The 24197-nt window shown below is 54.6% G+C and overlaps 29 non-coding genes and 1 pseudogene across 29 annotated transcripts; all 30 read right to left on the bottom strand.

The window, feature by feature from the left end:
- Positions 1-77, bottom strand: LOC138460401 (U2 spliceosomal RNA; annotated as a pseudogene).
- Positions 78-712: 635 nt separating this feature from the next.
- On the bottom strand, positions 713-903 carry LOC138460178 (U2 spliceosomal RNA). The gene has a single exon (XR_011262947.1). It is a non-coding gene; the product is annotated as a U2 spliceosomal RNA (small nuclear RNA).
- Positions 904-1540: 637 nt separating this feature from the next.
- Positions 1541-1731, bottom strand: LOC138460177 (U2 spliceosomal RNA). Its single transcript, XR_011262946.1, has one exon. It is a non-coding gene; the product is annotated as a U2 spliceosomal RNA (small nuclear RNA).
- Positions 1732-2368: 637 nt separating this feature from the next.
- LOC138460175 (U2 spliceosomal RNA) lies at positions 2369-2559 on the bottom strand. Its single transcript, XR_011262944.1, has one exon. It is a non-coding gene; the product is annotated as a U2 spliceosomal RNA (small nuclear RNA).
- A 637-nt stretch (positions 2560-3196) lies between these two features.
- Positions 3197-3387, bottom strand: LOC138460174 (U2 spliceosomal RNA). Its single transcript, XR_011262943.1, has one exon. It is a non-coding gene; the product is annotated as a U2 spliceosomal RNA (small nuclear RNA).
- Positions 3388-4022: 635 nt separating this feature from the next.
- On the bottom strand, positions 4023-4213 carry LOC138460173 (U2 spliceosomal RNA). The gene has a single exon (XR_011262941.1). It is a non-coding gene; the product is annotated as a U2 spliceosomal RNA (small nuclear RNA).
- Positions 4214-4850: 637 nt separating this feature from the next.
- Positions 4851-5041, bottom strand: LOC138460172 (U2 spliceosomal RNA). Its single transcript, XR_011262940.1, has one exon. It is a non-coding gene; the product is annotated as a U2 spliceosomal RNA (small nuclear RNA).
- Positions 5042-5678: 637 nt separating this feature from the next.
- LOC138460171 (U2 spliceosomal RNA) lies at positions 5679-5869 on the bottom strand. Its single transcript, XR_011262939.1, has one exon. It is a non-coding gene; the product is annotated as a U2 spliceosomal RNA (small nuclear RNA).
- Positions 5870-6506: 637 nt separating this feature from the next.
- On the bottom strand, positions 6507-6697 carry LOC138460170 (U2 spliceosomal RNA). Its single transcript, XR_011262938.1, has one exon. It is a non-coding gene; the product is annotated as a U2 spliceosomal RNA (small nuclear RNA).
- Positions 6698-7334: 637 nt separating this feature from the next.
- LOC138460168 (U2 spliceosomal RNA) lies at positions 7335-7525 on the bottom strand. The gene has a single exon (XR_011262937.1). It is a non-coding gene; the product is annotated as a U2 spliceosomal RNA (small nuclear RNA).
- Positions 7526-8162: 637 nt separating this feature from the next.
- On the bottom strand, positions 8163-8353 carry LOC138460167 (U2 spliceosomal RNA). Its single transcript, XR_011262936.1, has one exon. It is a non-coding gene; the product is annotated as a U2 spliceosomal RNA (small nuclear RNA).
- A 637-nt stretch (positions 8354-8990) lies between these two features.
- LOC138460166 (U2 spliceosomal RNA) lies at positions 8991-9181 on the bottom strand. Its single transcript, XR_011262935.1, has one exon. It is a non-coding gene; the product is annotated as a U2 spliceosomal RNA (small nuclear RNA).
- A 637-nt stretch (positions 9182-9818) lies between these two features.
- LOC138460165 (U2 spliceosomal RNA) lies at positions 9819-10009 on the bottom strand. Its single transcript, XR_011262934.1, has one exon. It is a non-coding gene; the product is annotated as a U2 spliceosomal RNA (small nuclear RNA).
- A 636-nt stretch (positions 10010-10645) lies between these two features.
- Positions 10646-10836, bottom strand: LOC138460163 (U2 spliceosomal RNA). The gene has a single exon (XR_011262932.1). It is a non-coding gene; the product is annotated as a U2 spliceosomal RNA (small nuclear RNA).
- A 637-nt stretch (positions 10837-11473) lies between these two features.
- LOC138460162 (U2 spliceosomal RNA) lies at positions 11474-11664 on the bottom strand. The gene has a single exon (XR_011262930.1). It is a non-coding gene; the product is annotated as a U2 spliceosomal RNA (small nuclear RNA).
- Positions 11665-12301: 637 nt separating this feature from the next.
- On the bottom strand, positions 12302-12492 carry LOC138460161 (U2 spliceosomal RNA). Its single transcript, XR_011262929.1, has one exon. It is a non-coding gene; the product is annotated as a U2 spliceosomal RNA (small nuclear RNA).
- Positions 12493-13126: 634 nt separating this feature from the next.
- Positions 13127-13317, bottom strand: LOC138460160 (U2 spliceosomal RNA). Its single transcript, XR_011262928.1, has one exon. It is a non-coding gene; the product is annotated as a U2 spliceosomal RNA (small nuclear RNA).
- Positions 13318-13954: 637 nt separating this feature from the next.
- On the bottom strand, positions 13955-14145 carry LOC138460159 (U2 spliceosomal RNA). Its single transcript, XR_011262927.1, has one exon. It is a non-coding gene; the product is annotated as a U2 spliceosomal RNA (small nuclear RNA).
- Positions 14146-14782: 637 nt separating this feature from the next.
- LOC138460157 (U2 spliceosomal RNA) lies at positions 14783-14973 on the bottom strand. The gene has a single exon (XR_011262926.1). It is a non-coding gene; the product is annotated as a U2 spliceosomal RNA (small nuclear RNA).
- Positions 14974-15610: 637 nt separating this feature from the next.
- LOC138460156 (U2 spliceosomal RNA) lies at positions 15611-15801 on the bottom strand. Its single transcript, XR_011262925.1, has one exon. It is a non-coding gene; the product is annotated as a U2 spliceosomal RNA (small nuclear RNA).
- A 637-nt stretch (positions 15802-16438) lies between these two features.
- LOC138460155 (U2 spliceosomal RNA) lies at positions 16439-16629 on the bottom strand. Its single transcript, XR_011262924.1, has one exon. It is a non-coding gene; the product is annotated as a U2 spliceosomal RNA (small nuclear RNA).
- Positions 16630-17266: 637 nt separating this feature from the next.
- Positions 17267-17457, bottom strand: LOC138460154 (U2 spliceosomal RNA). The gene has a single exon (XR_011262923.1). It is a non-coding gene; the product is annotated as a U2 spliceosomal RNA (small nuclear RNA).
- Positions 17458-18094: 637 nt separating this feature from the next.
- LOC138460153 (U2 spliceosomal RNA) lies at positions 18095-18285 on the bottom strand. The gene has a single exon (XR_011262922.1). It is a non-coding gene; the product is annotated as a U2 spliceosomal RNA (small nuclear RNA).
- A 637-nt stretch (positions 18286-18922) lies between these two features.
- On the bottom strand, positions 18923-19113 carry LOC138460151 (U2 spliceosomal RNA). The gene has a single exon (XR_011262919.1). It is a non-coding gene; the product is annotated as a U2 spliceosomal RNA (small nuclear RNA).
- A 634-nt stretch (positions 19114-19747) lies between these two features.
- LOC138460150 (U2 spliceosomal RNA) lies at positions 19748-19938 on the bottom strand. The gene has a single exon (XR_011262918.1). It is a non-coding gene; the product is annotated as a U2 spliceosomal RNA (small nuclear RNA).
- A 637-nt stretch (positions 19939-20575) lies between these two features.
- LOC138460149 (U2 spliceosomal RNA) lies at positions 20576-20766 on the bottom strand. The gene has a single exon (XR_011262917.1). It is a non-coding gene; the product is annotated as a U2 spliceosomal RNA (small nuclear RNA).
- Positions 20767-21403: 637 nt separating this feature from the next.
- On the bottom strand, positions 21404-21594 carry LOC138460148 (U2 spliceosomal RNA). The gene has a single exon (XR_011262916.1). It is a non-coding gene; the product is annotated as a U2 spliceosomal RNA (small nuclear RNA).
- Positions 21595-22231: 637 nt separating this feature from the next.
- Positions 22232-22422, bottom strand: LOC138460146 (U2 spliceosomal RNA). Its single transcript, XR_011262915.1, has one exon. It is a non-coding gene; the product is annotated as a U2 spliceosomal RNA (small nuclear RNA).
- A 635-nt stretch (positions 22423-23057) lies between these two features.
- LOC138460145 (U2 spliceosomal RNA) lies at positions 23058-23248 on the bottom strand. Its single transcript, XR_011262914.1, has one exon. It is a non-coding gene; the product is annotated as a U2 spliceosomal RNA (small nuclear RNA).
- Positions 23249-23885: 637 nt separating this feature from the next.
- Positions 23886-24076, bottom strand: LOC138460144 (U2 spliceosomal RNA). The gene has a single exon (XR_011262913.1). It is a non-coding gene; the product is annotated as a U2 spliceosomal RNA (small nuclear RNA).
- Positions 24077-24197: the final 121 nt, after the last annotated feature.

Genomic DNA, 24197 nt, shown 5'->3' with positions numbered 1-24197 from the left:
GATAGAGGACGTATCAGATATTAAACTGATAAGAACAGATACTACACTTGATCTTAGCCAAAAGGCCGAGAAGCGATGCCCCGAAAGGGTCCGTCGGAAAGAGCGCTGCTCGGCAGCTCCCCCGCTGACTCGGAGTCGCCCTCTGCCGTAGACTCCCAGGCACCTCGGAGGCGGCCGGGCCTAGCGTGCGTTTGCATGAAAGACCAGCAGCCCCGGGTCCGTTTTTGCATGGCTCCGCCCCCACATCTCCAGCAGCCTCGCTGCCAGGGCCCAAAGTCACCCCGAGCTGCCCGGGGGGCAGGCTCCTCCGAGCGCCCACCTTAGATAAGGCTTGGCCGTTCGTGGCCGTTCGGGGCCGGCAGGGGCGAGGAAGGAAGGAAGGAAGGAAGCAGGGCAAGGACAGTGTCCCCCATGCTCTCCTCCTCCTCGCTGGCTGGCTGGCTGGCTGGCTGGCTGGCTGGCTGGCTGGCTGGCTGGCGGCTCCCCTGAAAAAGGAGCCAAACGGCAGACTTTTTTCCTTCCGACAACTTGCTCCAAGACACGGAATGTTCAACAGGACATCTAAACAAAAAAGAAGGAAGAAAGGGAAAAAAAAAAATAAATAAATAAAAAAAATAATTTGCATAAGTACAGATATATTTTGCCGTGTGTGCTCTTCTTTTTCAAGAATCGCCCAAGTCTTTCTTTTTGACAGCTTTGTTTTCCCCGAGTGGGGAAGTGCACCAGTCCTGGAGGTACTGCAATACCAGGTTGATGCGTGGAGTGGACAGAGCAAGCTCCCATTCCATCTCCCTGTTCCAAAAATCAATTTAATATATGGTCCCCAGATAGAGGACGTATCAGATATTAAACTGATAAGAACAGATACTACACTTGATCTTAGCCAAAAGGCCGAGAAGCGATGCCCCGAAAGGGTCCGTCGGAAAGAGCGCTGCTCGGCAGCTCCCCCGCTGACTCGGAGTCGCCCTCTGCCGTAGACTCCCAGGCACCTCGGAGGCGGCCGGGCCTAGCGTGCGTTTGCATGAAAGACCAGCAGCCCCGGGTCCGTTTTTGCATGGCTCCGCCCCCACATCTCCAGCAGCCTCGCTGCCAGGGCCCAAAGTCACCCCGAGCTGCCCGGGGGGCAGGCTCCTCCGAGCGCCCACCTTAGATAAGGCTTGGCCGTTCGTGGCCGTTCGGGGCCGGCAGGGGCGAGGAAGGAAGGAAGGAAGGAAGCAGGGCAAGGACAGTGTCCCCCATGCTCTCCTCCTCCTCCGGCTGGCTGGCTGGCTGGCTGGCTGGCTGGCTGGCTGGCTGGCTGGCTGGCGGCTCCCCTGAAAAAGGAGCCAAACGGCAGACTTTTTTCCTTCCGACAACTTGCTCCAAGACACGGAATGTTCAACAGGACATCTAAACAAAAAAGAAGGAAGAAAGGGAAAAAAAAAAATAAATAAATAAAAAAAATAATTTGCATAAGTACAGATATATTTTGCCGTGTGTGCTCTTCTTTTTCAAGAATCGCCCAAGTCTTTCTTTTTGACAGCTTTGTTTTCCCCGAGTGGGGAAGTGCACCAGTCCTGGAGGTACTGCAATACCAGGTTGATGCGTGGAGTGGACAGAGCAAGCTCCCATTCCATCTCCCTGTTCCAAAAATCAATTTAATATATGGTCCCCAGATAGAGGACGTATCAGATATTAAACTGATAAGAACAGATACTACACTTGATCTTAGCCAAAAGGCCGAGAAGCGATGCCCCGAAAGGGTCCGTCGGAAAGAGCGCTGCTCGGCAGCTCCCCCGCTGACTCGGAGTCGCCCTCTGCCGTAGACTCCCAGGCACCTCGGAGGCGGCCGGGCCTAGCGTGCGTTTGCATGAAAGACCAGCAGCCCCGGGTCCGTTTTTGCATGGCTCCGCCCCCACATCTCCAGCAGCCTCGCTGCCAGGGCCCAAAGTCACCCCGAGCTGCCCGGGGGGCAGGCTCCTCCGAGCGCCCACCTTAGATAAGGCTTGGCCGTTCGTGGCCGTTCGGGGCCGGCAGGGGCGAGGAAGGAAGGAAGGAAGGAAGCAGGGCAAGGACAGTGTCCCCCATGCTCTCCTCCTCCTCCGGCTGGCTGGCTGGCTGGCTGGCTGGCTGGCTGGCTGGCTGGCTGGCTGGCGGCTCCCCTGAAAAAGGAGCCAAACGGCAGACTTTTTTCCTTCCGACAACTTGCTCCAAGACACGGAATGTTCAACAGGACATCTAAACAAAAAAGAAGGAAGAAAGGGAAAAAAAAAAATAAATAAATAAAAAAAATAATTTGCATAAGTACAGATATATTTTGCCGTGTGTGCTCTTCTTTTTCAAGAATCGCCCAAGTCTTTCTTTTTGACAGCTTTGTTTTCCCCGAGTGGGGAAGTGCACCAGTCCTGGAGGTACTGCAATACCAGGTTGATGCGTGGAGTGGACAGAGCAAGCTCCCATTCCATCTCCCTGTTCCAAAAATCAATTTAATATATGGTCCCCAGATAGAGGACGTATCAGATATTAAACTGATAAGAACAGATACTACACTTGATCTTAGCCAAAAGGCCGAGAAGCGATGCCCCGAAAGGGTCCGTCGGAAAGAGCGCTGCTCGGCAGCTCCCCCGCTGACTCGGAGTCGCCCTCTGCCGTAGACTCCCAGGCACCTCGGAGGCGGCCGGGCCTAGCGTGCGTTTGCATGAAAGACCAGCAGCCCCGGGTCCGTTTTTGCATGGCTCCGCCCCCACATCTCCAGCAGCCTCGCTGCCAGGGCCCAAAGTCACCCCGAGCTGCCCGGGGGGCAGGCTCCTCCGAGCGCCCACCTTAGATAAGGCTTGGCCGTTCGTGGCCGTTCGGGGCCGGCAGGGGCGAGGAAGGAAGGAAGGAAGGAAGCAGGGCAAGGACAGTGTCCCCCATGCTCTCCTCCTCCTCCGGCTGGCTGGCTGGCTGGCTGGCTGGCTGGCTGGCTGGCTGGCTGGCTGGCGGCTCCCCTGAAAAAGGAGCCAAACGGCAGACTTTTTTCCTTCCGACAACTTGCTCCAAGACACGGAATGTTCAACAGGACATCTAAACAAAAAAGAAGGAAGAAAGGGAAAAAAAAAAATAAATAAATAAAAAAAATAATTTGCATAAGTACAGATATATTTTGCCGTGTGTGCTCTTCTTTTTCAAGAATCGCCCAAGTCTTTCTTTTTGACAGCTTTGTTTTCCCCGAGTGGGGAAGTGCACCAGTCCTGGAGGTACTGCAATACCAGGTTGATGCGTGGAGTGGACAGAGCAAGCTCCCATTCCATCTCCCTGTTCCAAAAATCAATTTAATATATGGTCCCCAGATAGAGGACGTATCAGATATTAAACTGATAAGAACAGATACTACACTTGATCTTAGCCAAAAGGCCGAGAAGCGATGCCCCGAAAGGGTCCGTCGGAAAGAGCGCTGCTCGGCAGCTCCCCCGCTGACTCGGAGTCGCCCTCTGCCGTAGACTCCCAGGCACCTCGGAGGCGGCCGGGCCTAGCGTGCGTTTGCATGAAAGACCAGCAGCCCCGGGTCCGTTTTTGCATGGCTCCGCCCCCACATCTCCAGCAGCCTCGCTGCCAGGGCCCAAAGTCACCCCGAGCTGCCCGGGGGGCAGGCTCCTCCGAGCGCCCACCTTAGATAAGGCTTGGCCGTTCGTGGCCGTTCGGGGCCGGCAGGGGCGAGGAAGGAAGGAAGGAAGGAAGCAGGGCAAGGACAGTGTCCCCCATGCTCTCCTCCTCCTCCGGCTGGCTGGCTGGCTGGCTGGCTGGCTGGCTGGCTGGCTGGCTGGCTGGCGTCCCCTGAAAAAGGAGCCAAACGGCAGACTTTTTTCCTTCCGACAACTTGCTCCAAGACACGGAATGTTCAACAGGACATCTAAACAAAAAAGAAGGAAGAAAGGGAAAAAAAAAAATAAATAAATAAAAAAAATAATTTGCATAAGTACAGATATATTTTGCCGTGTGTGCTCTTCTTTTTCAAGAATCGCCCAAGTCTTTCTTTTTGACAGCTTTGTTTTCCCCGAGTGGGGAAGTGCACCAGTCCTGGAGGTACTGCAATACCAGGTTGATGCGTGGAGTGGACAGAGCAAGCTCCCATTCCATCTCCCTGTTCCAAAAATCAATTTAATATATGGTCCCCAGATAGAGGACGTATCAGATATTAAACTGATAAGAACAGATACTACACTTGATCTTAGCCAAAAGGCCGAGAAGCGATGCCCCGAAAGGGTCCGTCGGAAAGAGCGCTGCTCGGCAGCTCCCCCGCTGACTCGGAGTCGCCCTCTGCCGTAGACTCCCAGGCACCTCGGAGGCGGCCGGGCCTAGCGTGCGTTTGCATGAAAGACCAGCAGCCCCGGGTCCGTTTTTGCATGGCTCCGCCCCCACATCTCCAGCAGCCTCGCTGCCAGGGCCCAAAGTCACCCCGAGCTGCCCGGGGGGCAGGCTCCTCCGAGCGCCCACCTTAGATAAGGCTTGGCCGTTCGTGGCCGTTCGGGGCCGGCAGGGGCGAGGAAGGAAGGAAGGAAGGAAGCAGGGCAAGGACAGTGTCCCCCATGCTCTCCTCCTCCTCCGGCTGGCTGGCTGGCTGGCTGGCTGGCTGGCTGGCTGGCTGGCTGGCTGGCGGCTCCCCTGAAAAAGGAGCCAAACGGCAGACTTTTTTCCTTCCGACAACTTGCTCCAAGACACGGAATGTTCAACAGGACATCTAAACAAAAAAGAAGGAAGAAAGGGAAAAAAAAAAATAAATAAATAAAAAAAATAATTTGCATAAGTACAGATATATTTTGCCGTGTGTGCTCTTCTTTTTCAAGAATCGCCCAAGTCTTTCTTTTTGACAGCTTTGTTTTCCCCGAGTGGGGAAGTGCACCAGTCCTGGAGGTACTGCAATACCAGGTTGATGCGTGGAGTGGACAGAGCAAGCTCCCATTCCATCTCCCTGTTCCAAAAATCAATTTAATATATGGTCCCCAGATAGAGGACGTATCAGATATTAAACTGATAAGAACAGATACTACACTTGATCTTAGCCAAAAGGCCGAGAAGCGATGCCCCGAAAGGGTCCGTCGGAAAGAGCGCTGCTCGGCAGCTCCCCCGCTGACTCGGAGTCGCCCTCTGCCGTAGACTCCCAGGCACCTCGGAGGCGGCCGGGCCTAGCGTGCGTTTGCATGAAAGACCAGCAGCCCCGGGTCCGTTTTTGCATGGCTCCGCCCCCACATCTCCAGCAGCCTCGCTGCCAGGGCCCAAAGTCACCCCGAGCTGCCCGGGGGGCAGGCTCCTCCGAGCGCCCACCTTAGATAAGGCTTGGCCGTTCGTGGCCGTTCGGGGCCGGCAGGGGCGAGGAAGGAAGGAAGGAAGGAAGCAGGGCAAGGACAGTGTCCCCCATGCTCTCCTCCTCCTCCGGCTGGCTGGCTGGCTGGCTGGCTGGCTGGCTGGCTGGCTGGCTGGCTGGCGGCTCCCCTGAAAAAGGAGCCAAACGGCAGACTTTTTTCCTTCCGACAACTTGCTCCAAGACACGGAATGTTCAACAGGACATCTAAACAAAAAAGAAGGAAGAAAGGGAAAAAAAAAAATAAATAAATAAAAAAAATAATTTGCATAAGTACAGATATATTTTGCCGTGTGTGCTCTTCTTTTTCAAGAATCGCCCAAGTCTTTCTTTTTGACAGCTTTGTTTTCCCCGAGTGGGGAAGTGCACCAGTCCTGGAGGTACTGCAATACCAGGTTGATGCGTGGAGTGGACAGAGCAAGCTCCCATTCCATCTCCCTGTTCCAAAAATCAATTTAATATATGGTCCCCAGATAGAGGACGTATCAGATATTAAACTGATAAGAACAGATACTACACTTGATCTTAGCCAAAAGGCCGAGAAGCGATGCCCCGAAAGGGTCCGTCGGAAAGAGCGCTGCTCGGCAGCTCCCCCGCTGACTCGGAGTCGCCCTCTGCCGTAGACTCCCAGGCACCTCGGAGGCGGCCGGGCCTAGCGTGCGTTTGCATGAAAGACCAGCAGCCCCGGGTCCGTTTTTGCATGGCTCCGCCCCCACATCTCCAGCAGCCTCGCTGCCAGGGCCCAAAGTCACCCCGAGCTGCCCGGGGGGCAGGCTCCTCCGAGCGCCCACCTTAGATAAGGCTTGGCCGTTCGTGGCCGTTCGGGGCCGGCAGGGGCGAGGAAGGAAGGAAGGAAGGAAGCAGGGCAAGGACAGTGTCCCCCATGCTCTCCTCCTCCTCCGGCTGGCTGGCTGGCTGGCTGGCTGGCTGGCTGGCTGGCTGGCTGGCTGGCGGCTCCCCTGAAAAAGGAGCCAAACGGCAGACTTTTTTCCTTCCGACAACTTGCTCCAAGACACGGAATGTTCAACAGGACATCTAAACAAAAAAGAAGGAAGAAAGGGAAAAAAAAAAATAAATAAATAAAAAAAATAATTTGCATAAGTACAGATATATTTTGCCGTGTGTGCTCTTCTTTTTCAAGAATCGCCCAAGTCTTTCTTTTTGACAGCTTTGTTTTCCCCGAGTGGGGAAGTGCACCAGTCCTGGAGGTACTGCAATACCAGGTTGATGCGTGGAGTGGACAGAGCAAGCTCCCATTCCATCTCCCTGTTCCAAAAATCAATTTAATATATGGTCCCCAGATAGAGGACGTATCAGATATTAAACTGATAAGAACAGATACTACACTTGATCTTAGCCAAAAGGCCGAGAAGCGATGCCCCGAAAGGGTCCGTCGGAAAGAGCGCTGCTCGGCAGCTCCCCCGCTGACTCGGAGTCGCCCTCTGCCGTAGACTCCCAGGCACCTCGGAGGCGGCCGGGCCTAGCGTGCGTTTGCATGAAAGACCAGCAGCCCCGGGTCCGTTTTTGCATGGCTCCGCCCCCACATCTCCAGCAGCCTCGCTGCCAGGGCCCAAAGTCACCCCGAGCTGCCCGGGGGGCAGGCTCCTCCGAGCGCCCACCTTAGATAAGGCTTGGCCGTTCGTGGCCGTTCGGGGCCGGCAGGGGCGAGGAAGGAAGGAAGGAAGGAAGCAGGGCAAGGACAGTGTCCCCCATGCTCTCCTCCTCCTCCGGCTGGCTGGCTGGCTGGCTGGCTGGCTGGCTGGCTGGCTGGCTGGCTGGCGGCTCCCCTGAAAAAGGAGCCAAACGGCAGACTTTTTTCCTTCCGACAACTTGCTCCAAGACACGGAATGTTCAACAGGACATCTAAACAAAAAAGAAGGAAGAAAGGGAAAAAAAAAAATAAATAAATAAAAAAAATAATTTGCATAAGTACAGATATATTTTGCCGTGTGTGCTCTTCTTTTTCAAGAATCGCCCAAGTCTTTCTTTTTGACAGCTTTGTTTTCCCCGAGTGGGGAAGTGCACCAGTCCTGGAGGTACTGCAATACCAGGTTGATGCGTGGAGTGGACAGAGCAAGCTCCCATTCCATCTCCCTGTTCCAAAAATCAATTTAATATATGGTCCCCAGATAGAGGACGTATCAGATATTAAACTGATAAGAACAGATACTACACTTGATCTTAGCCAAAAGGCCGAGAAGCGATGCCCCGAAAGGGTCCGTCGGAAAGAGCGCTGCTCGGCAGCTCCCCCGCTGACTCGGAGTCGCCCTCTGCCGTAGACTCCCAGGCACCTCGGAGGCGGCCGGGCCTAGCGTGCGTTTGCATGAAAGACCAGCAGCCCCGGGTCCGTTTTTGCATGGCTCCGCCCCCACATCTCCAGCAGCCTCGCTGCCAGGGCCCAAAGTCACCCCGAGCTGCCCGGGGGGCAGGCTCCTCCGAGCGCCCACCTTAGATAAGGCTTGGCCGTTCGTGGCCGTTCGGGGCCGGCAGGGGCGAGGAAGGAAGGAAGGAAGGAAGCAGGGCAAGGACAGTGTCCCCCATGCTCTCCTCCTCCTCCGGCTGGCTGGCTGGCTGGCTGGCTGGCTGGCTGGCTGGCTGGCTGGCTGGCGGCTCCCCTGAAAAAGGAGCCAAACGGCAGACTTTTTTCCTTCCGACAACTTGCTCCAAGACACGGAATGTTCAACAGGACATCTAAACAAAAAAGAAGGAAGAAAGGGAAAAAAAAAAATAAATAAATAAAAAAAATAATTTGCATAAGTACAGATATATTTTGCCGTGTGTGCTCTTCTTTTTCAAGAATCGCCCAAGTCTTTCTTTTTGACAGCTTTGTTTTCCCCGAGTGGGGAAGTGCACCAGTCCTGGAGGTACTGCAATACCAGGTTGATGCGTGGAGTGGACAGAGCAAGCTCCCATTCCATCTCCCTGTTCCAAAAATCAATTTAATATATGGTCCCCAGATAGAGGACGTATCAGATATTAAACTGATAAGAACAGATACTACACTTGATCTTAGCCAAAAGGCCGAGAAGCGATGCCCCGAAAGGGTCCGTCGGAAAGAGCGCTGCTCGGCAGCTCCCCCGCTGACTCGGAGTCGCCCTCTGCCGTAGACTCCCAGGCACCTCGGAGGCGGCCGGGCCTAGCGTGCGTTTGCATGAAAGACCAGCAGCCCCGGGTCCGTTTTTGCATGGCTCCGCCCCCACATCTCCAGCAGCCTCGCTGCCAGGGCCCAAAGTCACCCCGAGCTGCCCGGGGGGCAGGCTCCTCCGAGCGCCCACCTTAGATAAGGCTTGGCCGTTCGTGGCCGTTCGGGGCCGGCAGGGGCGAGGAAGGAAGGAAGGAAGGAAGCAGGGCAAGGACAGTGTCCCCCATGCTCTCCTCCTCCTCCGGCTGGCTGGCTGGCTGGCTGGCTGGCTGGCTGGCTGGCTGGCTGGCTGGCGGCTCCCCTGAAAAAGGAGCCAAACGGCAGACTTTTTTCCTTCCGACAACTTGCTCCAAGACACGGAATGTTCAACAGGACATCTAAACAAAAAAGAAGGAAGAAAGGGAAAAAAAAAAATAAATAAATAAAAAAAATAATTTGCATAAGTACAGATATATTTTGCCGTGTGTGCTCTTCTTTTTCAAGAATCGCCCAAGTCTTTCTTTTTGACAGCTTTGTTTTCCCCGAGTGGGGAAGTGCACCAGTCCTGGAGGTACTGCAATACCAGGTTGATGCGTGGAGTGGACAGAGCAAGCTCCCATTCCATCTCCCTGTTCCAAAAATCAATTTAATATATGGTCCCCAGATAGAGGACGTATCAGATATTAAACTGATAAGAACAGATACTACACTTGATCTTAGCCAAAAGGCCGAGAAGCGATGCCCCGAAAGGGTCCGTCGGAAAGAGCGCTGCTCGGCAGCTCCCCCGCTGACTCGGAGTCGCCCTCTGCCGTAGACTCCCAGGCACCTCGGAGGCGGCCGGGCCTAGCGTGCGTTTGCATGAAAGACCAGCAGCCCCGGGTCCGTTTTTGCATGGCTCCGCCCCCACATCTCCAGCAGCCTCGCTGCCAGGGCCCAAAGTCACCCCGAGCTGCCCGGGGGGCAGGCTCCTCCGAGCGCCCACCTTAGATAAGGCTTGGCCGTTCGTGGCCGTTCGGGGCCGGCAGGGGCGAGGAAGGAAGGAAGGAAGGAAGCAGGGCAAGGACAGTGTCCCCCATGCTCTCCTCCTCCTCCGGCTGGCTGGCTGGCTGGCTGGCTGGCTGGCTGGCTGGCTGGCTGGCTGGCGGCTCCCCTGAAAAAGGAGCCAAACGGCAGACTTTTTTCCTTCCGACAACTTGCTCCAAGACACGGAATGTTCAACAGGACATCTAAACAAAAAAGAAGGAAGAAAGGGAAAAAAAAAAATAAATAAATAAAAAAAATAATTTGCATAAGTACAGATATATTTTGCCGTGTGTGCTCTTCTTTTTCAAGAATCGCCCAAGTCTTTCTTTTTGACAGCTTTGTTTTCCCCGAGTGGGGAAGTGCACCAGTCCTGGAGGTACTGCAATACCAGGTTGATGCGTGGAGTGGACAGAGCAAGCTCCCATTCCATCTCCCTGTTCCAAAAATCAATTTAATATATGGTCCCCAGATAGAGGACGTATCAGATATTAAACTGATAAGAACAGATACTACACTTGATCTTAGCCAAAAGGCCGAGAAGCGATGCCCCGAAAGGGTCCGTCGGAAAGAGCGCTGCTCGGCAGCTCCCCCGCTGACTCGGAGTCGCCCTCTGCCGTAGACTCCCAGGCACCTCGGAGGCGGCCGGGCCTAGCGTGCGTTTGCATGAAAGACCAGCAGCCCCGGGTCCGTTTTTGCATGGCTCCGCCCCCACATCTCCAGCAGCCTCGCTGCCAGGGCCCAAAGTCACCCCGAGCTGCCCGGGGGGCAGGCTCCTCCGAGCGCCCACCTTAGATAAGGCTTGGCCGTTCGTGGCCGTTCGGGGCCGGCAGGGGCGAGGAAGGAAGGAAGGAAGGAAGCAGGGCAAGGACAGTGTCCCCCATGCTCTCCTCCTCCTCCGGCTGGCTGGCTGGCTGGCTGGCTGGCTGGCTGGCTGGCTGGCTGGCTGGCGGTCCCCTGAAAAAGGAGCCAAACGGCAGACTTTTTTCCTTCCGACAACTTGCTCCAAGACACGGAATGTTCAACAGGACATCTAAACAAAAAAGAAGGAAGAAAGGGAAAAAAAAAAATAAATAAATAAAAAAAATAATTTGCATAAGTACAGATATATTTTGCCGTGTGTGCTCTTCTTTTTCAAGAATCGCCCAAGTCTTTCTTTTTGACAGCTTTGTTTTCCCCGAGTGGGGAAGTGCACCAGTCCTGGAGGTACTGCAATACCAGGTTGATGCGTGGAGTGGACAGAGCAAGCTCCCATTCCATCTCCCTGTTCCAAAAATCAATTTAATATATGGTCCCCAGATAGAGGACGTATCAGATATTAAACTGATAAGAACAGATACTACACTTGATCTTAGCCAAAAGGCCGAGAAGCGATGCCCCGAAAGGGTCCGTCGGAAAGAGCGCTGCTCGGCAGCTCCCCCGCTGACTCGGAGTCGCCCTCTGCCGTAGACTCCCAGGCACCTCGGAGGCGGCCGGGCCTAGCGTGCGTTTGCATGAAAGACCAGCAGCCCCGGGTCCGTTTTTGCATGGCTCCGCCCCCACATCTCCAGCAGCCTCGCTGCCAGGGCCCAAAGTCACCCCGAGCTGCCCGGGGGGCAGGCTCCTCCGAGCGCCCACCTTAGATAAGGCTTGGCCGTTCGTGGCCGTTCGGGGCCGGCAGGGGCGAGGAAGGAAGGAAGGAAGGAAGCAGGGCAAGGACAGTGTCCCCCATGCTCTCCTCCTCCTCCGGCTGGCTGGCTGGCTGGCTGGCTGGCTGGCTGGCTGGCTGGCTGGCTGGCGGCTCCCCTGAAAAAGGAGCCAAACGGCAGACTTTTTTCCTTCCGACAACTTGCTCCAAGACACGGAATGTTCAACAGGACATCTAAACAAAAAAGAAGGAAGAAAGGGAAAAAAAAAAATAAATAAATAAAAAAAATAATTTGCATAAGTACAGATATATTTTGCCGTGTGTGCTCTTCTTTTTCAAGAATCGCCCAAGTCTTTCTTTTTGACAGCTTTGTTTTCCCCGAGTGGGGAAGTGCACCAGTCCTGGAGGTACTGCAATACCAGGTTGATGCGTGGAGTGGACAGAGCAAGCTCCCATTCCATCTCCCTGTTCCAAAAATCAATTTAATATATGGTCCCCAGATAGAGGACGTATCAGATATTAAACTGATAAGAACAGATACTACACTTGATCTTAGCCAAAAGGCCGAGAAGCGATGCCCCGAAAGGGTCCGTCGGAAAGAGCGCTGCTCGGCAGCTCCCCCGCTGACTCGGAGTCGCCCTCTGCCGTAGACTCCCAGGCACCTCGGAGGCGGCCGGGCCTAGCGTGCGTTTGCATGAAAGACCAGCAGCCCCGGGTCCGTTTTTGCATGGCTCCGCCCCCACATCTCCAGCAGCCTCGCTGCCAGGGCCCAAAGTCACCCCGAGCTGCCCGGGGGGCAGGCTCCTCCGAGCGCCCACCTTAGATAAGGCTTGGCCGTTCGTGGCCGTTCGGGGCCGGCAGGGGCGAGGAAGGAAGGAAGGAAGGAAGCAGGGCAAGGACAGTGTCCCCCATGCTCTCCTCCTCCTCCGGCTGGCTGGCTGGCTGGCTGGCTGGCTGGCTGGCTGGCTGGCTGGCTGGCGGCTCCCCTGAAAAAGGAGCCAAACGGCAGACTTTTTTCCTTCCGACAACTTGCTCCAAGACACGGAATGTTCAACAGGACATCTAAACAAAAAAGAAGGAAGAAAGGGAAAAAAAAAAATAAATAAATAAAAAAAATAATTTGCATAAGTACAGATATATTTTGCCGTGTGTGCTCTTCTTTTTCAAGAATCGCCCAAGTCTTTCTTTTTGACAGCTTTGTTTTCCCCGAGTGGGGAAGTGCACCAGTCCTGGAGGTACTGCAATACCAGGTTGATGCGTGGAGTGGACAGAGCAAGCTCCCATTCCATCTCCCTGTTCCAAAAATCAATTTAATATATGGTCCCCAGATAGAGGACGTATCAGATATTAAACTGATAAGAACAGATACTACACTTGATCTTAGCCAAAAGGCCGAGAAGCGATGCCCCGAAAGGGTCCGTCGGAAAGAGCGCTGCTCGGCAGCTCCCCCGCTGACTCGGAGTCGCCCTCTGCCGTAGACTCCCAGGCACCTCGGAGGCGGCCGGGCCTAGCGTGCGTTTGCATGAAAGACCAGCAGCCCCGGGTCCGTTTTTGCATGGCTCCGCCCCCACATCTCCAGCAGCCTCGCTGCCAGGGCCCAAAGTCACCCCGAGCTGCCCGGGGGGCAGGCTCCTCCGAGCGCCCACCTTAGATAAGGCTTGGCCGTTCGTGGCCGTTCGGGGCCGGCAGGGGCGAGGAAGGAAGGAAGGAAGGAAGCAGGGCAAGGACAGTGTCCCCCATGCTCTCCTCCTCCTCCTGGCTGGCTGGCTGGCTGGCTGGCTGGCTGGCTGGCTGGCTGGCTGGCGGCTCCCCTGAAAAAGGAGCCAAACGGCAGACTTTTTTCCTTCCGACAACTTGCTCCAAGACACGGAATGTTCAACAGGACATCTAAACAAAAAAGAAGGAAGAAAGGGAAAAAAAAAAATAAATAAATAAAAAAAATAATTTGCATAAGTACAGATATATTTTGCCGTGTGTGCTCTTCTTTTTCAAGAATCGCCCAAGTCTTTCTTTTTGACAGCTTTGTTTTCCCCGAGTGGGGAAGTGCACCAGTCCTGGAGGTACTGCAATACCAGGTTGATGCGTGGAGTGGACAGAGCAAGCTCCCATTCCATCTCCCTGTTCCAAAAATCAATTTAATATATGGTCCCCAGATAGAGGACGTATCAGATATTAAACTGATAAGAACAGATACTACACTTGATCTTAGCCAAAAGGCCGAGAAGCGATGCCCCGAAAGGGTCCGTCGGAAAGAGCGCTGCTCGGCAGCTCCCCCGCTGACTCGGAGTCGCCCTCTGCCGTAGACTCCCAGGCACCTCGGAGGCGGCCGGGCCTAGCGTGCGTTTGCATGAAAGACCAGCAGCCCCGGGTCCGTTTTTGCATGGCTCCGCCCCCACATCTCCAGCAGCCTCGCTGCCAGGGCCCAAAGTCACCCCGAGCTGCCCGGGGGGCAGGCTCCTCCGAGCGCCCACCTTAGATAAGGCTTGGCCGTTCGTGGCCGTTCGGGGCCGGCAGGGGCGAGGAAGGAAGGAAGGAAGGAAGCAGGGCAAGGACAGTGTCCCCCATGCTCTCCTCCTCCTCCGGCTGGCTGGCTGGCTGGCTGGCTGGCTGGCTGGCTGGCTGGCTGGCTGGCGGCTCCCCTGAAAAAGGAGCCAAACGGCAGACTTTTTTCCTTCCGACAACTTGCTCCAAGACACGGAATGTTCAACAGGACATCTAAACAAAAAAGAAGGAAGAAAGGGAAAAAAAAAAATAAATAAATAAAAAAAATAATTTGCATAAGTACAGATATATTTTGCCGTGTGTGCTCTTCTTTTTCAAGAATCGCCCAAGTCTTTCTTTTTGACAGCTTTGTTTTCCCCGAGTGGGGAAGTGCACCAGTCCTGGAGGTACTGCAATACCAGGTTGATGCGTGGAGTGGACAGAGCAAGCTCCCATTCCATCTCCCTGTTCCAAAAATCAATTTAATATATGGTCCCCAGATAGAGGACGTATCAGATATTAAACTGATAAGAACAGATACTACACTTGATCTTAGCCAAAAGGCCGAGAAGCGATGCCCCGAAAGGGTCCGTCGGAAAGAGCGCTGCTCGGCAGCTCCCCCGCTGACTCGGAGTCGCCCTCTGCCGTAGACTCCCAGGCACCTCGGAGGCGGCCGGGCCTAGCGTGCGTTTGCATGAAAGACCAGCAGCCCCGGGTCCGTTTTTGCATGGCTCCGCCCCCACATCTCCAGCAGCCTCGCTGCCAGGGCCCAAAGTCACCCCGAGCTGCCCGGGGGGCAGGCTCCTCCGAGCGCCCACCTTAGATAAGGCTTGGCCGTTCGTGGCCGTTCGGGGCCGGCAGGGGCGAGGAAGGAAGGAAGGAAGGAAGCAGGGCAAGGACAGTGTCCCCCATGCTCTCCTCCTCCTCCGGCTGGCTGGCTGGCTGGCTGGCTGGCTGGCTGGCTGGCTGGCTGGCTGGCGGCTCCCCTGAAAAAGGAGCCAAACGGCAGACTTTTTTCCTTCCGACAACTTGCTCCAAGACACGGAATGTTCAACAGGACATCTAAACAAAAAAGAAGGAAGAAAGGGAAAAAAAAAAATAAATAAATAAAAAAAATAATTTGCATAAGTACAGATATATTTTGCCGTGTGTGCTCTTCTTTTTCAAGAATCGCCCAAGTCTTTCTTTTTGACAGCTTTGTTTTCCCCGAGTGGGGAAGTGCACCAGTCCTGGAGGTACTGCAATACCAGGTTGATGCGTGGAGTGGACAGAGCAAGCTCCCATTCCATCTCCCTGTTCCAAAAATCAATTTAATATATGGTCCCCAGATAGAGGACGTATCAGATATTAAACTGATAAGAACAGATACTACACTTGATCTTAGCCAAAAGGCCGAGAAGCGATGCCCCGAAAGGGTCCGTCGGAAAGAGCGCTGCTCGGCAGCTCCCCCGCTGACTCGGAGTCGCCCTCTGCCGTAGACTCCCAGGCACCTCGGAGGCGGCCGGGCCTAGCGTGCGTTTGCATGAAAGACCAGCAGCCCCGGGTCCGTTTTTGCATGGCTCCGCCCCCACATCTCCAGCAGCCTCGCTGCCAGGGCCCAAAGTCACCCCGAGCTGCCCGGGGGGCAGGCTCCTCCGAGCGCCCACCTTAGATAAGGCTTGGCCGTTCGTGGCCGTTCGGGGCCGGCAGGGGCGAGGAAGGAAGGAAGGAAGGAAGCAGGGCAAGGACAGTGTCCCCCATGCTCTCCTCCTCCTCCGGCTGGCTGGCTGGCTGGCTGGCTGGCTGGCTGGCTGGCTGGCTGGCTGGCGGCTCCCCTGAAAAAGGAGCCAAACGGCAGACTTTTTTCCTTCCGACAACTTGCTCCAAGACACGGAATGTTCAACAGGACATCTAAACAAAAAAGAAGGAAGAAAGGGAAAAAAAAAAATAAATAAATAAAAAAAATAATTTGCATAAGTACAGATATATTTTGCCGTGTGTGCTCTTCTTTTTCAAGAATCGCCCAAGTCTTTCTTTTTGACAGCTTTGTTTTCCCCGAGTGGGGAAGTGCACCAGTCCTGGAGGTACTGCAATACCAGGTTGATGCGTGGAGTGGACAGAGCAAGCTCCCATTCCATCTCCCTGTTCCAAAAATCAATTTAATATATGGTCCCCAGATAGAGGACGTATCAGATATTAAACTGATAAGAACAGATACTACACTTGATCTTAGCCAAAAGGCCGAGAAGCGATGCCCCGAAAGGGTCCGTCGGAAAGAGCGCTGCTCGGCAGCTCCCCCGCTGACTCGGAGTCGCCCTCTGCCGTAGACTCCCAGGCACCTCGGAGGCGGCCGGGCCTAGCGTGCGTTTGCATGAAAGACCAGCAGCCCCGGGTCCGTTTTTGCATGGCTCCGCCCCCACATCTCCAGCAGCCTCGCTGCCAGGGCCCAAAGTCACCCCGAGCTGCCCGGGGGGCAGGCTCCTCCGAGCGCCCACCTTAGATAAGGCTTGGCCGTTCGTGGCCGTTCGGGGCCGGCAGGGGCGAGGAAGGAAGGAAGGAAGGAAGCAGGGCAAGGACAGTGTCCCCCATGCTCTCCTCCTCCTCCGGCTGGCTGGCTGGCTGGCTGGCTGGCTGGCTGGCTGGCTGGCTGGCTGGCGGCTCCCCTGAAAAAGGAGCCAAACGGCAGACTTTTTTCCTTCCGACAACTTGCTCCAAGACACGGAATGTTCAACAGGACATCTAAACAAAAAAGAAGGAAGAAAGGGAAAAAAAAAAATAAATAAATAAAAAAAATAATTTGCATAAGTACAGATATATTTTGCCGTGTGTGCTCTTCTTTTTCAAGAATCGCCCAAGTCTTTCTTTTTGACAGCTTTGTTTTCCCCGAGTGGGGAAGTGCACCAGTCCTGGAGGTACTGCAATACCAGGTTGATGCGTGGAGTGGACAGAGCAAGCTCCCATTCCATCTCCCTGTTCCAAAAATCAATTTAATATATGGTCCCCAGATAGAGGACGTATCAGATATTAAACTGATAAGAACAGATACTACACTTGATCTTAGCCAAAAGGCCGAGAAGCGATGCCCCGAAAGGGTCCGTCGGAAAGAGCGCTGCTCGGCAGCTCCCCCGCTGACTCGGAGTCGCCCTCTGCCGTAGACTCCCAGGCACCTCGGAGGCGGCCGGGCCTAGCGTGCGTTTGCATGAAAGACCAGCAGCCCCGGGTCCGTTTTTGCATGGCTCCGCCCCCACATCTCCAGCAGCCTCGCTGCCAGGGCCCAAAGTCACCCCGAGCTGCCCGGGGGGCAGGCTCCTCCGAGCGCCCACCTTAGATAAGGCTTGGCCGTTCGTGGCCGTTCGGGGCCGGCAGGGGCGAGGAAGGAAGGAAGGAAGGAAGCAGGGCAAGGACAGTGTCCCCCATGCTCTCCTCCTCCTCCGGCTGGCTGGCTGGCTGGCTGGCTGGCTGGCTGGCTGGCTGGCTGGCTGGCGGCTCCCCTGAAAAAGGAGCCAAACGGCAGACTTTTTTCCTTCCGACAACTTGCTCCAAGACACGGAATGTTCAACAGGACATCTAAACAAAAAAGAAGGAAGAAAGGGAAAAAAAAAAATAAATAAATAAAAAAAATAATTTGCATAAGTACAGATATATTTTGCCGTGTGTGCTCTTCTTTTTCAAGAATCGCCCAAGTCTTTCTTTTTGACAGCTTTGTTTTCCCCGAGTGGGGAAGTGCACCAGTCCTGGAGGTACTGCAATACCAGGTTGATGCGTGGAGTGGACAGAGCAAGCTCCCATTCCATCTCCCTGTTCCAAAAATCAATTTAATATATGGTCCCCAGATAGAGGACGTATCAGATATTAAACTGATAAGAACAGATACTACACTTGATCTTAGCCAAAAGGCCGAGAAGCGATGCCCCGAAAGGGTCCGTCGGAAAGAGCGCTGCTCGGCAGCTCCCCCGCTGACTCGGAGTCGCCCTCTGCCGTAGACTCCCAGGCACCTCGGAGGCGGCCGGGCCTAGCGTGCGTTTGCATGAAAGACCAGCAGCCCCGGGTCCGTTTTTGCATGGCTCCGCCCCCACATCTCCAGCAGCCTCGCTGCCAGGGCCCAAAGTCACCCCGAGCTGCCCGGGGGGCAGGCTCCTCCGAGCGCCCACCTTAGATAAGGCTTGGCCGTTCGTGGCCGTTCGGGGCCGGCAGGGGCGAGGAAGGAAGGAAGGAAGGAAGCAGGGCAAGGACAGTGTCCCCCATGCTCTCCTCCTCCTCCGGCTGGCTGGCTGGCTGGCTGGCTGGCTGGCTGGCTGGCTGGCTGGCTGGCGGCTCCCCTGAAAAAGGAGCCAAACGGCAGACTTTTTTCCTTCCGACAACTTGCTCCAAGACACGGAATGTTCAACAGGACATCTAAACAAAAAAGAAGGAAGAAAGGGAAAAAAAAAAATAAATAAATAAAAAAAATAATTTGCATAAGTACAGATATATTTTGCCGTGTGTGCTCTTCTTTTTCAAGAATCGCCCAAGTCTTTCTTTTTGACAGCTTTGTTTTCCCCGAGTGGGGAAGTGCACCAGTCCTGGAGGTACTGCAATACCAGGTTGATGCGTGGAGTGGACAGAGCAAGCTCCCATTCCATCTCCCTGTTCCAAAAATCAATTTAATATATGGTCCCCAGATAGAGGACGTATCAGATATTAAACTGATAAGAACAGATACTACACTTGATCTTAGCCAAAAGGCCGAGAAGCGATGCCCCGAAAGGGTCCGTCGGAAAGAGCGCTGCTCGGCAGCTCCCCCGCTGACTCGGAGTCGCCCTCTGCCGTAGACTCCCAGGCACCTCGGAGGCGGCCGGGCCTAGCGTGCGTTTGCATGAAAGACCAGCAGCCCCGGGTCCGTTTTTGCATGGCTCCGCCCCCACATCTCCAGCAGCCTCGCTGCCAGGGCCCAAAGTCACCCCGAGCTGCCCGGGGGGCAGGCTCCTCCGAGCGCCCACCTTAGATAAGGCTTGGCCGTTCGTGGCCGTTCGGGGCCGGCAGGGGCGAGGAAGGAAGGAAGGAAGGAAGCAGGGCAAGGACAGTGTCCCCCATGCTCTCCTCCTCCTCCGGCTGGCTGGCTGGCTGGCTGGCTGGCTGGCTGGCTGGCTGGCTGGCTGGCGGCTCCCCTGAAAAAGGAGCCAAACGGCAGACTTTTTTCCTTCCGACAACTTGCTCCAAGACACGGAATGTTCAACAGGACATCTAAACAAAAAAGAAGGAAGAAAGGGAAAAAAAAAAATAAATAAATAAAAAAAATAATTTGCATAAGTACAGATATATTTTGCCGTGTGTGCTCTTCTTTTTCAAGAATCGCCCAAGTCTTTCTTTTTGACAGCTTTGTTTTCCCCGAGTGGGGAAGTGCACCAGTCCTGGAGGTACTGCAATACCAGGTTGATGCGTGGAGTGGACAGAGCAAGCTCCCATTCCATCTCCCTGTTCCAAAAATCAATTTAATATATGGTCCCCAGATAGAGGACGTATCAGATATTAAACTGATAAGAACAGATACTACACTTGATCTTAGCCAAAAGGCCGAGAAGCGATGCCCCGAAAGGGTCCGTCGGAAAGAGCGCTGCTCGGCAGCTCCCCCGCTGACTCGGAGTCGCCCTCTGCCGTAGACTCCCAGGCACCTCGGAGGCGGCCGGGCCTAGCGTGCGTTTGCATGAAAGACCAGCAGCCCCGGGTCCGTTTTTGCATGGCTCCGCCCCCACATCTCCAGCAGCCTCGCTGCCAGGGCCCAAAGTCACCCCGAGCTGCCCGGGGGGCAGGCTCCTCCGAGCGCCCACCTTAGATAAGGCTTGGCCGTTCGTGGCCGTTCGGGGCCGGCAGGGGCGAGGAAGGAAGGAAGGAAGGAAGCAGGGCAAGGACAGTGTCCCCCATGCTCTCCTCCTCCTCCGGCTGGCTGGCTGGCTGGCTGGCTGGCTGGCTGGCTGGCGTGGCTGGCGGCTCCCCTGAAAAAGGAGCCAAACGGCAGACTTTTTTCCTTCCGACAACTTGCTCCAAGACACGGAATGTTCAACAGGACATCTAAACAAAAAAGAAGGAAGAAAGGGAAAAAAAAAAATAAATAAATAAAAAAAATAATTTGCATAAGTACAGATATATTTTGCCGTGTGTGCTCTTCTTTTTCAAGAATCGCCCAAGTCTTTCTTTTTGACAGCTTTGTTTTCCCCGAGTGGGGAAGTGCACCAGTCCTGGAGGTACTGCAATACCAGGTTGATGCGTGGAGTGGACAGAGCAAGCTCCCATTCCATCTCCCTGTTCCAAAAATCAATTTAATATATGGTCCCCAGATAGAGGACGTATCAGATATTAAACTGATAAGAACAGATACTACACTTGATCTTAGCCAAAAGGCCGAGAAGCGATGCCCCGAAAGGGTCCGTCGGAAAGAGCGCTGCTCGGCAGCTCCCCCGCTGACTCGGAGTCGCCCTCTGCCGTAGACTCCCAGGCACCTCGGAGGCGGCCGGGCCTAGCGTGCGTTTGCATGAAAGACCAGCAGCCCCGGGTCCGTTTTTGCATGGCTCCGCCCCCACATCTCCAGCAGCCTCGCTGCCAGGGCCCAAAGTCACCCCGAGCTGCCCGGGGGGCAGGCTCCTCCGAGCGCCCACCTTAGATAAGGCTTGGCCGTTCGTGGCCGTTCGGGGCCGGCAGGGGCGAGGAAGGAAGGAAGGAAGGAAGCAGGGCAAGGACAGTGTCCCCCATGCTCTCCTCCTCCTCCGGCTGGCTGGCTGGCTGGCTGGCTGGCTGGCTGGCTGGCTGGCTGGCTGGCGGCTCCCCTGAAAAAGGAGCCAAACGGCAGACTTTTTTCCTTCCGACAACTTGCTCCAAGACACGGAATGTTCAACAGGACATCTAAACAAAAAAGAAGGAAGAAAGGGAAAAAAAAAAATAAATAAATAAAAAAAATAATTTGCATAAGTACAGATATATTTTGCCGTGTGTGCTCTTCTTTTTCAAGAATCGCCCAAGTCTTTCTTTTTGACAGCTTTGTTTTCCCCGAGTGGGGAAGTGCACCAGTCCTGGAGGTACTGCAATACCAGGTTGATGCGTGGAGTGGACAGAGCAAGCTCCCATTCCATCTCCCTGTTCCAAAAATCAATTTAATATATGGTCCCCAGATAGAGGACGTATCAGATATTAAACTGATAAGAACAGATACTACACTTGATCTTAGCCAAAAGGCCGAGAAGCGATGCCCCGAAAGGGTCCGTCGGAAAGAGCGCTGCTCGGCAGCTCCCCCGCTGACTCGGAGTCGCCCTCTGCCGTAGACTCCCAGGCACCTCGGAGGCGGCCGGGCCTAGCGTGCGTTTGCATGAAAGACCAGCAGCCCCGGGTCCGTTTTTGCATGGCTCCGCCCCCACATCTCCAGCAGCCTCGCTGCCAGGGCCCAAAGTCACCCCGAGCTGCCCGGGGGGCAGGCTCCTCCGAGCGCCCACCTTAGATAAGGCTTGGCCGTTCGTGGCCGTTCGGGGCCGGCAGGGGCGAGGAAGGAAGGAAGGAAGGAAGCAGGGCAAGGACAGTGTCCCCCATGCTCTCCTCCTCCTCCGGCTGGCTGGCTGGCTGGCTGGCTGGCTGGCTGGCTGGCTGGCTGGCTGGCGGCTCCCCTGAAAAAGGAGCCAAACGGCAGACTTTTTTCCTTCCGACAACTTGCTCCAAGACACGGAATGTTCAACAGGACATCTAAACAAAAAAGAAGGAAGAAAGGGAAAAAAAAAAATAAATAAATAAAAAAAATAATTTGCATAAGTACAGATATATTTTGCCGTGTGTGCTCTTCTTTTTCAAGAATCGCCCAAGTCTTTCTTTTTGACAGCTTTGTTTTCCCCGAGTGGGGAAGTGCACCAGTCCTGGAGGTACTGCAATACCAGGTTGATGCGTGGAGTGGACAGAGCAAGCTCCCATTCCATCTCCCTGTTCCAAAAATCAATTTAATATATGGTCCCCAGATAGAGGACGTATCAGATATTAAACTGATAAGAACAGATACTACACTTGATCTTAGCCAAAAGGCCGAGAAGCGATGCCCCGAAAGGGTCCGTCGGAAAGAGCGCTGCTCGGCAGCTCCCCCGCTGACTCGGAGTCGCCCTCTGCCGTAGACTCCCAGGCACCTCGGAGGCGGCCGGGCCTAGCGTGCGTTTGCATGAAAGACCAGCAGCCCCGGGTCCGTTTTTGCATGGCTCCGCCCCCACATCTCCAGCAGCCTCGCTGCCAGGGCCCAAAGTCACCCCGAGCTGCCCGGGGGGCAGGCTCCTCCGAGCGCCCACCTTAGATAAGGCTTGGCCGTTCGTGGCCGTTCGGGGCCGGCAGGGGCGAGGAAGGAAGGAAGGAAGGAAGCAGGGCAAGGACAGTGTCCCCCATGCTCTCCTCCTCCTCCGGCTGGCTGGCTGGCTGGCTGGCTGGCTGGCTGGCTGGCTGGCTGGCTGGCGGCTCCCCTGAAAAAGGAGCCAAACGGCAGACTTTTTTCCTTCCGACAACTTGCTCCAAGACACGGAATGTTCAACAGGACATCTAAACAAAAAAGAAGGAAGAAAGGGAAAAAAAAAAATAAATAAATAAAAAAAATAATTTGCATAAGTACAGATATATTTTGCCGTGTGTGCTCTTCTTTTTCAAGAATCGCCCAAGTCTTTCTTTTTGACAGCTTTGTTTTCCCCGAGTGGGGAAGTGCACCAGTCCTGGAGGTACTGCAATACCAGGTTGATGCGTGGAGTGGACAGAGCAAGCTCCCATTCCATCTCCCTGTTCCAAAAATCAATTTAATATATGGTCCCCAGATAGAGGACGTATCAGATATTAAACTGATAAGAACAGATACTACACTTGATCTTAGCCAAAAGGCCGAGAAGCGATGCCCCGAAAGGGTCCGTCGGAAAGAGCGCTGCTCGGCAGCTCCCCCGCTGACTCGGAGTCGCCCTCTGCCGTAGACTCCCAGGCACCTCGGAGGCGGCCGGGCCTAGCGTGCGTTTGCATGAAAGACCAGCAGCCCCGGGTCCGTTTTTGCATGGCTCCGCCCCCACATCTCCAGCAGCCTCGCTGCCAGGGCCCAAAGTCACCCCGAGCTGCCCGGGGGGCAGGCTCCTCCGAGCGCCCACCTTAGATAAGGCTTGGCCGTTCGTGGCCGTTCGGGGCCGGCAGGGGCGAGGAAGGAAGGAAGGAAGGAAGCAGGGCAAGGACAGTGTCCCCCATGCTCTCCTCCTCCTCGCTGGCTGGCTGGCTGGCTGGCTGGCTGGCTGGCTGGCTGGCTGGCTGGCGGCTCCCCTGAAAAAGGAGCCAAACGGCAGACTTTTTTCCTTCCGACAACTTGCTCCAAGACACGGAATGTTCAACAGGACATCTAAACAAAAAAGAAGGAAGAAAGGGAAAAAAAAAAATAAATAAATAAAAAAAATAATTTGCATAAGTACAGATATATTTTGCCGTGTGTGCTCTTCTTTTTCAAGAATCGCCCAAGTCTTTCTTTTTGACAGCTTTGTTTTCCCCGAGTGGGGAAGTGCACCAGTCCTGGAGGTACTGCAATACCAGGTTGATGCGTGGAGTGGACAGAGCAAGCTCCCATTCCATCTCCCTGTTCCAAAAATCAATTTAATATATGGTCCCCAGATAGAGGACGTATCAGATATTAAACTGATAAGAACAGATACTACACTTGATCTTAGCCAAAAGGCCGAGAAGCGATGCCCCGAAAGGGTCCGTCGGAAAGAGCGCTGCTCGGCAGCTCCCCCGCTGACTCGGAGTCGCCCTCTGCCGTAGACTCCCAGGCACCTCGGAGGCGGCCGGGCCTAGCGTGCGTTTGCATGAAAGACCAGCAGCCCCGGGTCCGTTTTTGCATGGCTCCGCCCCCACATCTCCAGCAGCCTCGCTGCCAGGGCCCAAAGTCACCCCGAGCTGCCCGGGGGGCAGGCTCCTCCGAGCGCCCACCTTAGATAAGGCTTGGCCGTTCGTGGCCGTTCGGGGCCGGCAGGGGCGAGGAAGGAAGGAAGGAAGGAAGCAGGGCAAGGACAGTGTCCCCCATGCTCTCCTCCTCCTCCGGCTGGCTGGCTGGCTGGCTGGCTGGCTGGCTGGCTGGCTGGCTGGCTGGCGGCTCCCCTGAAAAAGGAGCCAAACGGCAGACTTTTTTCCTTCCGACAACTTGCTCCAAGACACGGAATGTTCAACAGGACATCTAAACAAAAAAGAAGGAAGAAAGGGAAAAAAAAAAATAAATAAATAAAAAAAATAATTTGCATAAGTACAGATATATTTTGCCGTGTGTGCTCTTCTTTTTCAAGAATCGCCCAAGTCTTTCTTTTTGACAGCTTTGTTTTCCCCGAGTGGGGAAGTGCACCAGTCCTGGAGGTACTGCAATACCAGGTTGATGCGTGGAGTGGACAGAGCAAGCTCCCATTCCATCTCCCTGTTCCAAAAATCAATTTAATATATGGTCCCCAGATAGAGGACGTATCAGATATTAAACTGATAAGAACAGATACTACACTTGATCTTAGCCAAAAGGCCGAGAAGCGATGCCCCGAAAGGGTCCGTCGGAAAGAGCGCTGCTCGGCAGCTCCCCCGCTGACTCGGAGTCGCCCTCTGCCGTAGACTCCCAGGCACCTCGGAGGCGGCCGGGCCTAGCGTGCGTTTGCATG

This window comes from Ambystoma mexicanum, chromosome 4p (genome assembly GCF_040938575.1).
Source record: "Ambystoma mexicanum isolate Mex_15411 chromosome 4p, UKY_AmexF1_1, whole genome shotgun sequence".
NCBI lineage: Eukaryota > Metazoa > Chordata > Amphibia > Caudata > Ambystomatidae > Ambystoma > Ambystoma mexicanum.
This window is presented reverse-complemented; position numbering and strand designations above follow the sequence as displayed.